Below are 11,166 nucleotides of genomic sequence, written 5' to 3' on the forward strand. Positions count from 1 at the left end.
CGCAAAAGCATACAAGAGTGGAAAGAGGCAGCTAATGGTTGCTATTGCAAATAGCAAGAAAAAAGGGAAGATCTCCGGGCATATCCAAATAGGGACCGCTGAGGCCTTGGGTCCAAGATTGTGGGAAGAAGCTGGGAGCCAAGATACCTACACTAGAACTAAGCTCCAGCGCGCTGGACTACATCGTAACAGAACTCTTTCCAAGTCACGTATTCTGAGAAACCATTGAGTGTAAAATAAACGTGACAGAAGAGCCGCCAATATTCACCAGTGAGGAAAGGCATCCCGAGCCTCCCATCGGCATATCGGCCATTATGCATGCTCGACACAGCAGGCAAACTCCTTGATAATTTGATCAAGCCTTGACTGGCCGCAGCCATAGATAACGCCGGACGACTATCAGCAAGACAGTACGACTTTAGACGCAGAAAGTCCACAAAAGGAACAATTGACACTGTCATAAACATCGTAGGAGCAGCGCAACAGCGCAGTATATCATCCAGAGGTATAGTCCTCCTTGCCTTCTTAGATATAAAGGACGCTTACAATAGCGTAAGACGGGCTTACATATTGGCCGCCTTGGAGCTAAGGTTCCAAATTCCGGCATACCCGGGATATCAGCGGTGGTTTCGCGGAAAAAATCTCCGCATAAAAAAGTGGAACCTGAACGCAGGCACAATGGCTAGACCTTTGTAATGAGGAAGATGGAACATCACTCTGAAGTAATGCGAAAGCGGTTCCTGGGACATACCAATCCTGCGCCGGCAGCTTGAAATACCTCCGAGTTTATTTATTCAAAATAGTCCCCACTGGCCTTGGTACACAGTTTTGTGCGATCTAAAAGCTTTTCGAAAGAGTGTTTCAGGTCATTGACCGGAATGTCCTTCAAAATGTCGGTACAAGTCTTTTGGGTGGCCTCTACGGACGCAAAACGTTTTCCTTTCATGGCCAAATGCAATTTTCCGAATATATAGAAGTCACAGGGAGCCATATCAGACGAATACGGTGAGTAATTGATGGTTAAAATGCGATTTCTAGTAAAAAAATCAGTCACAAGTGTGGATCGATGAGATGGTGCATTATCATGCAATGAGCGCCAGCTTCCTCCTTCGCGGTATTCAGGGCGAATTTGACGAATGCGATCCAACAAATGCTTCAAAACGCCAAGATAGAGAAATGCATTGACGGTTTGGCCCGTTGGCACGAGCTCCTTGTGGACAATTCGCTTGGAATCGTAAAAACAAATGAGCATCGACTTGATTTTTGACTTCTCCAAACGCGATTTTTTGGGTGGTGGCTCGTCTGAGGCCTTCCATTCGGCACTTTGACGCTTAGTTTCAGGTTCATTTGGAAATACCACGTTTCATCACTAGTTAAAATGTTGTAAAGGAAGGTCTCGTCTTTTCTCGCCTCTTGAATGAGGTCTCTCGAATGTTGAATTCTAAGCAATTTTTGGTCCTCAGTTAACTTGTGCTGAATGAAATGTGCACAGACCTATCGTAAAAACATTTTTATGACGCCAGTCCGGTTTATTTTGGACTTGTACGCGTATATGGATAAGTGCGTAAAGTGTCCAGGTTAGCACATTAAACAACAACAAAAGAGTACACAGTTGTTTGGTTAAACTTTTAGACTACCACGCGGCGGGGTTACGTCGATCTTTTCTCGCGATTCTCAGTTTCTGAAAATGTGGGCGTAAACTAGTACTTGTCTCAGGCTCGCCAGTACTAGCATAACTAACGGTGTACGTTAAACAATTGAGCAGCGTAGAGAGCTACCGTAGTCGACCATTCTTTCCGCTTCCTTTTAGTTCTGCACACAAAAGGCTTTAGTAGCACAGTAGTTATCGATGGGGTTTTTTCAAAACAGTTTCTTCGAAACAGTTGCCACGTCTGGTGTATCTCAGTATAGTAATTTAGGTCCTTTATTATTTGTTTTGTTTATTAATGATACATATCTGTTCGTGTTTTTCCTTTGGCAAGATGGTTCCATGTGTAGGATGGTTCCATGTGTAGAAGTCCACGCAAGTGGGGAAAGTTACTGATCGCCATTCACTTGGGAGTGGCCAGGACGATTCTTCTACATATGGTTCAAGCAGCTCACAACGTCCGGGATTAGCCCACGTATCCTCTGGTTAGCTTCCGAACACCCGTTCGGGAGTGAGCTAACGTGGCGAAGCATTCCAGGATAGCTGGTTGTGCGCTGGGTTTGGGACCCGCCACTTAAAAATCCCCCCCAATGAAAAGATTAAAAAAGCCTCGGATGAGGCTGAGAACTGCCTTTACTGGTGACGACCCCTGCAAACGAAATAAAGAATATGATTTGAGGGAATGCACCTGGAATGTCCGGTCCCTTAATGGGGAAGGTGCGTCTGCCTCGCTGGTTGATGTCCTCGTGAGAGTAAAGGCTGACATCACTGCCATCCAAGAGATGCGATGGACGGGGCAAGGTAAGAAAAACATAGACCTTGCGACGTCTACTACGACTGCCATGTAAAGGAGCGCAAATTCGGTGTCGGATTTGTTGTGGGAGAGAGACTTCGTCGCCAAGTACTGTCGTTCACTCCGGTGGACGAGCGTCTCGTAATAATCCGCATCAAAGCGCGATTTTTTAACATCTCGCTAATTTGCGCCCACGCCCCGACGGAAGAGAAGGACGATGCGACCAAAGATTCCTTCTATGAGCGCTTGGAACGTTCCTATGAGCGCTGCCCCCGCCACAACATAAAAATCGTGCTTGGCGACTTCAACGCCAGGGTGGGCAAGGAGGGAATTTTTGGTCCCACAGTCGGAAAATTCAGCCTGCACAACGAAACATCCGGTAAGGGACAGAGGCTGATCGACTTCGCCGGGGCCCGAAACATGGTAGTCTGCAGCACCAGATTCCAGCATAAAAAGATATATCAAGCTACCTGGCTGTATCCTGATCGAAAAACGCGAAACCAGATCGATCATGTTGTGATAGATGGAAGACACGCTTCTAGTGTATTAGATGTACGTACGATCCGAGGACCCAACATCGACTCGGATCATTACCTTGTTGCAGCCAAACTGCGCACCCGCCTCTGTGCAGCAAAAAACGTACATCTACCTGCGCAAATAATGTTCGACATGGAAAAGCTGCAATCACAACAGACAGCCAGAATATTCGCCACTCGACTCTCACTCCTGCTCTCCGAAAGCACTGCCCAACAAATCGGCATGCGCGAGCAATGGAGCAACATTTCTCGTTCCCTACGTACCGCCGCCGAAGAAGAAATCGGATTCCGGCGAGCCCGAAAAAACAATTGGTACGACGAGGAATGTCATGCTGTCGCAGAAAGAAAAGATGCCGCCTATAGAGCCACGCTGCGATCGGGCGCAACGCGAGCCATGTGGGATCGCTACAGAGAGCTGAAAAAGGAAGAGAGACGTATTATCCGACAGAAGAAACGTGAGGCCGAAATACGTGAGTGCGAGGAGCTTGAGATGCTGGCCAATAGGAACAACGCCCGAAAATTCTACCAGAAAGTTCGGCGGCTTACAGAAGGTTTTAAGACCGGGGCGTTTTCCTGTAAGAACAAAGACGGCGATCTGGTGACTGACGTACAGAGCAATCTTAAATTATGGAGGGAACACTTCTCGAACCTATTAAACAGTGACAGCTGCGCATGTCATAGAGAATGTGAAGATCCCGATACCCCAATCGATGACGACGGAATTGTAGTTCCGTTACCCGACCATGACGAGGTGAGCATAGCATATCACGGCTAAAGAACAACAACATGGCGGCGAGGAGCTGGTAAGGTGCATGCATCAGCTCCTATGCAAAATATGGTCGGATGAAAGCATGCCTGCCGATTGGAATTTAAGTGTGCTCTGCCCAATCCATAAGAAGGGCGATCCTGCAATTTGTGCCAATTACCGCGGGATTAGTCTTCTAAATATCGCCTATAAGGTTCTAGCGAGCGTATTGTGTGAAAGGCTGAAGCCCACCGTCAACCAACTGATTGGACCTTATCAGTGTGGCTTCAGACCTGGAAAGTCTACCATCGACCAAATATTCACAATACGCCAAATCTTGGAAAAGACCCACGAAAGGAGAATCGACACACACCATATTTTCGTCGACTTCAAAGCTGCATTCGACAGTACGGAAAGGAGTTACCTGTATGCCGCTATGTCTGAATTTGGTATCCCCGCAAAACTAATACGGCTATGTAAGATGACGTTGCTCAACACCAACAGCGCCGTCAGAATTGGGAAGGACCTCTCCGAGCCGTTTGATACCAAACGAGGTTTCAGACAGGGTGACTCACTGTCGTGTGACTTCTTTAACCTGATGTTGGAGAGCATCGTACGAGCCGCAGAACTTAATCGCTCAGGCACAATATTTTATAAGAGCGTACAATTGTTGGCGTATGCCGATGATATCGATATCATCGGCCTTAACAACCGCGCTGTTAGTTCTGCCTTCTCCAAACTGGATAAAGAGGCAAAGCGAATGGGTTTGGTGGTGAACGAGGACAAAACGAAGTACCTCCTGTCTTCAAACAAACAGTCGGCGTACTCGCGTATCGGCACCCACGTCACTGTAGACAGTTATAACTTCGAGGTTGTAAAAGACTTCGTTTATTTAGGAACCAGCATTAACACCGATAACAATGTCAGCCTTGAAATCCAACGTAGAATCTCTCTTGCCAACACGTGCAACTTTGGACTAAGTAGGCAACTGAGCAGTAAAGTCCTCTCTCGACGAACAAAACTAACACTCTACAAGACTCTCATCATGCCCGTCCTGACGTATGGCGCAGAAGCTTGGACGATGACAACATCCGATGAAGCGACGCTTGGAGTGTTCGAGAGAAAGATTCTGCGTAAGATTTTTGGACCTTTGCACGTTGGCAACGGCGAATATCGCAGACGATGGAAAGATGAGCTGTATGAGCTTTACGACGACATAGACATAGCGCAGCGAATAAAGATCCAGCGGCTTCGTTGGCTGGGTCATGTCGTCCGAATGGATACAAGTATTCGATGCGGTACCAGCTGGTGGTAGCAGAGGAAGAGGGCGGCCTCCTCTGCGTTGGAAAGATCAGATGGAGAAGGACTTGGCTTCACTTGGTGTGTCCAATTGGCGCCGGTTAGCACGAAAAAGAAACGACTGGTGCGCTTTGTTAAGCTCGGCCAAAATCGCGTAAGCGGTTATCGCGCCAATTAAGAAGAAGAAGAATTTTCTTCTCTATGCTGATGATCTAAAAGTTTCTGCTGAAATAAGAAATTCTAGTGATTCGGCCGTCCTACAATCTGAGCAGAATAATTTATTTTCCTGTTGACTTATGAATCGTCTATTCTTTAATATTGAAAAATGTCATAAAATCACATTTTCTAAGCTTCAAAACGCCCCATCTTGCTTCGTCTGATGTGATTAAAGATTTGGGGCTTTTCTTTGATCTTAATCTGTTCTGAATTTTTTTAGACATTAATGAATAAAAACAAGTATAAAAAAATTTAAAAAATATAAACAAAATTTTTTTTTAAACTTAAAAAAATATTAAAAAAAAATTTTTTTAAATAAAAAAAAAATATTTCAAAAAATATACAAATAAATATACAACCTAACTAGCATACCTGGAAGGAAAAAGTACGGTTGCGATAAGCAGAAATGTGCTGAGACGACCTACATATTTCGCTGATCCACGTCGGTAGATGTAATATAAATCTATTGAGAGCAGGTAATTTTTGTGAGGCCGTTACGCCTTAATCTCCTTGAGGGGGCCCGTCTATATGAGACCAAATTCATCGGCGATACAACGAACCCGCAGCCTATGGATGTCAATTCGAAGTCTTGCATGAGCAACCAATCAACTCATACGGAACGGGCGACTCTCGCAGGAAAACTGGCTATTCTCCAGACAACGATCTTGTGGGAAGCATATTGCCGAGGTCATATACATACATATGTATGTATGTATGTACATAAATTAGCCAATTTTGACTGCTAATAACGAGTGTGAGCTGGCGAAAAAGAAGCATTCATGCCTAAAGAGATATCGCAGGCAAGTAAAGTTTTTTTTTGTTACTAATAAGCAAAACTAGCAGTAAAACAAAGGTCCCACCAGAGCGAATCCATATGAGGTAACTGCGCTAGAGCAACAACCACATTTACTTGCATGTACATACATACATACATATGTACATATGTATTTTGTTTTTGCAATTTGAGGATGTCAACAAACAAATAAGGCAACAACAAAGAAGAAGGGTACTTTAACATGCAAACCAGCAAATCGCAAGAGAAAAATCAGCTGCTATAGCGAAGTCACCTTATTTGGATTCATCTCGATTCCTACCCTATTTCGATTACATATGTATGTATTTACATAGATGTGTAACTCTTGGTGGCTGCCGTAGCCGAATGTACATATGTATTTGGCATGACTACCAAATAGATGTGCGTGAGCTCGAGTCTCCGTGAACGACACGCCAAAATGGCAGAAAAAGTTTTTTCTAATAGCGGCCGCTCATGGGCAAGCAATGACAAACCGACGAGTGTATATTTGCCATGAAAAAGCTCCTAAGAAAAAAACCATCTGCCGTACAGAGGAGGCACAAAACTGTAGATCTCTCCATTTGTGGAAAAACACCAAGACGCACGCCACAAATAGGAGGAGGAGCTCGGCGAAACACCCAACAAAGGGGGATGTAAGCGCTAATTATATATATACATATGTATGTATGTGAGTATAGGTGCACGATGTGCAGAATACAAAAATGGCGCCCATCTCGTACCACCATTTTGCTCTCAGTGGATTGGAGAGGATCGCTGTTAGTGTAATGTATTCGTGCTTTGTTTGTGTCATTTTTTCTTACAACTGCAATCTTGTATAATATCCCAGTAGAAAAAAGAAGGAGTGCAAAGCGATTACAGAAGCTCTTCTTTGGAATCGGGAGGGCCTTACCATCTGCATGACTTCCTTAATTATTTTTTATATGAAATGAGCCAAAACGCAAGGCATTGCATTTTCGCTTGCGACGGAACATCTTATAGAAGGTGTTATTGCAAGTCATTATGCCACCGCTTGTACGAGAAAGCTTTTGAGAAGGAGCTGTCTTCAAGCGCTTCACAAACGCCTGGCAGTATGTCCTTCTTGCTCGTTTACTTTGTAAGGGCTGCAGGAAGCGGTATTTGTCATGTGATGTTATCTTACTTCCAAACAGTAACGATAATTTAAAAAAATTATTTTAATTTTAATAATTAATATATAAGTATTTTAATAGATGATTTATACACATACGTGCATCTGTTTTTACAAATGTGTATGTATACATATAAATATGAATTTTCAACAAAAAAGATAAATAAATGTAATTAAATTATTTTTTTCTTAGCAAGACATGTAGTCTTGTGTACTCGATTCTTTGCGATTTTGAAACATTTTTTAAGTTCAACAATGTAGTTGTCCCATGTTATTACGCTTTCTACAACAGATTCTACAATTGAAAGGAAATACTTATGTTAGACATTGGATTAAAGATTATTGTTATTGCAACTTACTATACAAAATATCATTTACGTTTTTATAACATTTAAATGATTATTTTCCTTGTATTCCGTCGTAATTGAAATTAAGGAATACGTCTTTTCCAAATAAATTGTGCATATTTTTGGAAATGCCACCCCTTTCACATATTTTTGTTATGGTATTAATCTGTAAGTAAAAGACAATTTATAAGTTCATCTATTACATGGAGAACTGAATGAAGTATTTATTTACAGTCATGGAGTAACGATCAAGAAAATTTTTAAAAATATTTTTAGTGTGCAAATATTTTCCAGGGGGCACAGTTCTTAAAACAGCTTTTGACTTACCATGTTTAAGCAGTCCAGTTAAGGAAATTGCCACATTTAGTCCTTCTGAATTTAAAATATTTAATTTATCAATTAAATTCTTTTGCATTTGGTTATCTATTTGCATTTTGTTATCTACTGCACCAAAACTAGAAACATTTATTTCATCACTTTCTTGTAAAACTATGCTTCTAATTTTTTCTGCATTACACTTTTTTTTTGGGGCTTGTACTTTTTCATTCTTTCTTTCACATAGCTTAAGTTTGCGTATTAAATTATTTCGTTCCTTTAAAATTTTTCTTTTTATAGAACTCGCGCTCATTCCTCTTCTATCCATCTTTTTATTTATTTAATTTACACTCACTCTTTTTATTATAAATTTTACTTAAGTTATTTCTAACTTTCCGAAGCACGTCTTTTCATCACAAAAATACACTTTTAATAAATTTACAGAAATGAACGCGTCGCTTTTTTTGTTTGTACCGCTATAACTGTAAATTTCGACAATTGTGTATACAAAAGTTAGCTCGTAGCTACGTAGCGGACAGTTTATTTTGTTACACCTTGCCTACTCACTTCTCGAGAAGGAGCACTGGAAGCGCTCTGGGAGCAGTGCTGTTGACATAAGCATTTCACTTGCTTAGAAGCTGTTCTGTAATAGCTTATGAAGGCAAGATATTGCACCATTTCCTTCTGGGATCATTTTGGCATGGATATGTATGCACATGCTACATGTACATTTGCATATATGTATATATGTATGTACAGTTAGGGACATAATTCTTCATATCTCGAATATTTTGAAAATTAAATTAAATATTTACAAATGAACAAAATGAAACGCAGTTTCATTGTAAAAGTAATTTCATTTGATTACACTGTGTGACAAAAAAAAAAAATTTAAATATACTTTTATGGAGACCTAGTACAACTTGTAGGTATAGTAAAACTAAGAAAAATGGTATAGGAGAAATTTCCAATGCACCCCCAAAATCTCGTTTTATGGCCATAAAACCGTTTTTCAGTAGGTTGATGTGAAGAATCACTCCTAACTTCGCCAATTTCCATCCGATTTCGAATTTGTTTTTTTAGTTCGATAGAACAAAAACAAGCCTTTTTGACAGTGTGTTGACAATTTTTCTGAAATGACAACTGACGAGACTGTAGGCCGAAGTATTTGGATTTTTTTTATTTTTTCTCTATTTTTTCTACCTTGACATAATTTTTACGATATTATCCGATATTGAGGATTTTTTTTAGTACACTACTGTTATAGTAAATTTAATTTTGCGTCGAATGAGCTATATTTGACTGTAATTGAATTAAAATTAATAGAGTTGCGTGAGTTTTAAGATTTTATTGTGTCATGGGAAGGGGTGCAATGGCAGCTAGTGGAGTGGAATAACTGCCCTTACAGAGGGTGTAATGGATCAGCATTAGGATAAAAGTAAATCGGAAGACAAATTGAAGGCTTCTTTAAATAGTTTGGGTCTTGGCCAACGTTGGATATTCCAACAGGACAATGATCCGAAGCATACTTCGTGTTTAGTGAAGAAAGGGCTGCTTTATATGAACAAAGACAATTATATTCTCCTACTGAATCGCCTGACTTGAACCGCAGCGAAGGTTGTTGGGAACTTCTAACACTCAAAGTGTGTACAAAAACTTCCCGCAATAAGATTGAACTTGAAATTATTTTGGAGGAAGCCTGTAAGGAAATATTACCAGATACCACACAAAATTGAGTCCGATCGCTCATGTGATGTGAATTTGTGCCTTATTTTACCTTCCAAGGTTGAGCTTGTAAACCTATGTCGATATTAATTTTTTTTATTCAGATACGTAATAAATAAATAAAAAAAAATAATTAATTGGCGCGTACTCTTCTGTTAGGTGTTTGCCCGAGCTCCTCCTCCTATTTGAGGGGTGCGTCTTGATGTTGTTCCACAAATGGAGGGACCTACAGTTTCAAGCCGACTCCGAACGGCAGATATTTTTATGAGGAGCTTTTTCATGGCAGAAATACACTCGGAGGTTTGCCATTGCCTGCCGAGGGGCGACCGCTATTAGAAAAATGTTTTTATTAATTTTGCTTTCACCGAGATTCGAAACAACGACCTCTCTGTGAATTCCGAATGGTAATCACGCACCAACCCATTCGGCTACGGCGGCCGCTAAATAAATAAATACAATTAGAAAATACCGTTTTCTATTTTTTTATACTTTCATTAGAAGAAAATTTATAGCAACGAAAATTTGATTTTTCGAGTGTGCCAATACCTTTTTCACTCACTGTATCTTATCAATGGCAAAAAATTGTTCGCACAGTCTAATAACAGCTTCTGCCAATAAAAATTATTTATTAGCGTAATAATATCCGTTATTCGGGGAACTACCTAATACAATAAAAATGACAGCAACAACAAAAAGCGTGATAGCAGACACCGACAGCTTTGAATCATATCAGAAGTAACGAAGGATGATCGTGCGCACGAGCTCTAGCTAACTGTAATAATACAATTCGATCTCGTATGAATGTGTGTCTGTGCGCAGCGCGCACTGAAAATCTGATATGGTGCCACTGAAACAGTGTTGGCAATCGCGATATTCAGTTGTTTTTCATAGTAGCAATTTTCGCCTAGCCTACGAGCTCTTTCCCTCAACGATAAATAAGCAAATCGTCATTATTTCGTTATTAAGGTTGTTTGGTGCAAATAAAGAAACTAAAGCAATAAATACGGATACAAAATTTTGTAAAGTGGGTAAATGCATTAATCTCACTTCATTTTAATTCGATAAAAATATTTAGATCGGTTAAAAACCACGCCCACATTTTATATGTTAAGACTATATTATATTCAAGTTTATCCCTCTGATGTTACGAACTCTCATTCTCCATGAGTTTGTTTGATTTCAAAAATGAACAGGCAGCTCAAATAAGATTTCACTAAAAATGTGCGAATTTTTAAAACGCGTCCTTTATTTTTTATTATTTATAGGCTATATACGCAATAAAGCCACAACTTAATTAGCACACTGGTTACTAGGCCCTATACTTTTATTTAAGCTTGCTATTTGGTTTTGGCTCGATAATTATATCATACTTAGGAAAGCCCATTTGGTCGTTATTCTGTAATTAAAAATATGATCCTTATTAGATTGTAATCGAACTATTTGCCAAAGAAATGATAGCAAAGTTATAGACATTAAATGATCCAAAAATTATAAATCGTTGGGTCCTGAAATGTTATATAAATACCGGGGACTTAAATCTAAAACGAAGTGTTTTAAGTTCTAATAAAATAAAACAGGAGAACGACGACAAAGAACTTACCC

Source organism: Anastrepha ludens, chromosome 6 (genome assembly GCF_028408465.1).
Source record: "Anastrepha ludens isolate Willacy chromosome 6, idAnaLude1.1, whole genome shotgun sequence".
Lineage (NCBI taxonomy): Eukaryota > Metazoa > Arthropoda > Insecta > Diptera > Tephritidae > Anastrepha > Anastrepha ludens.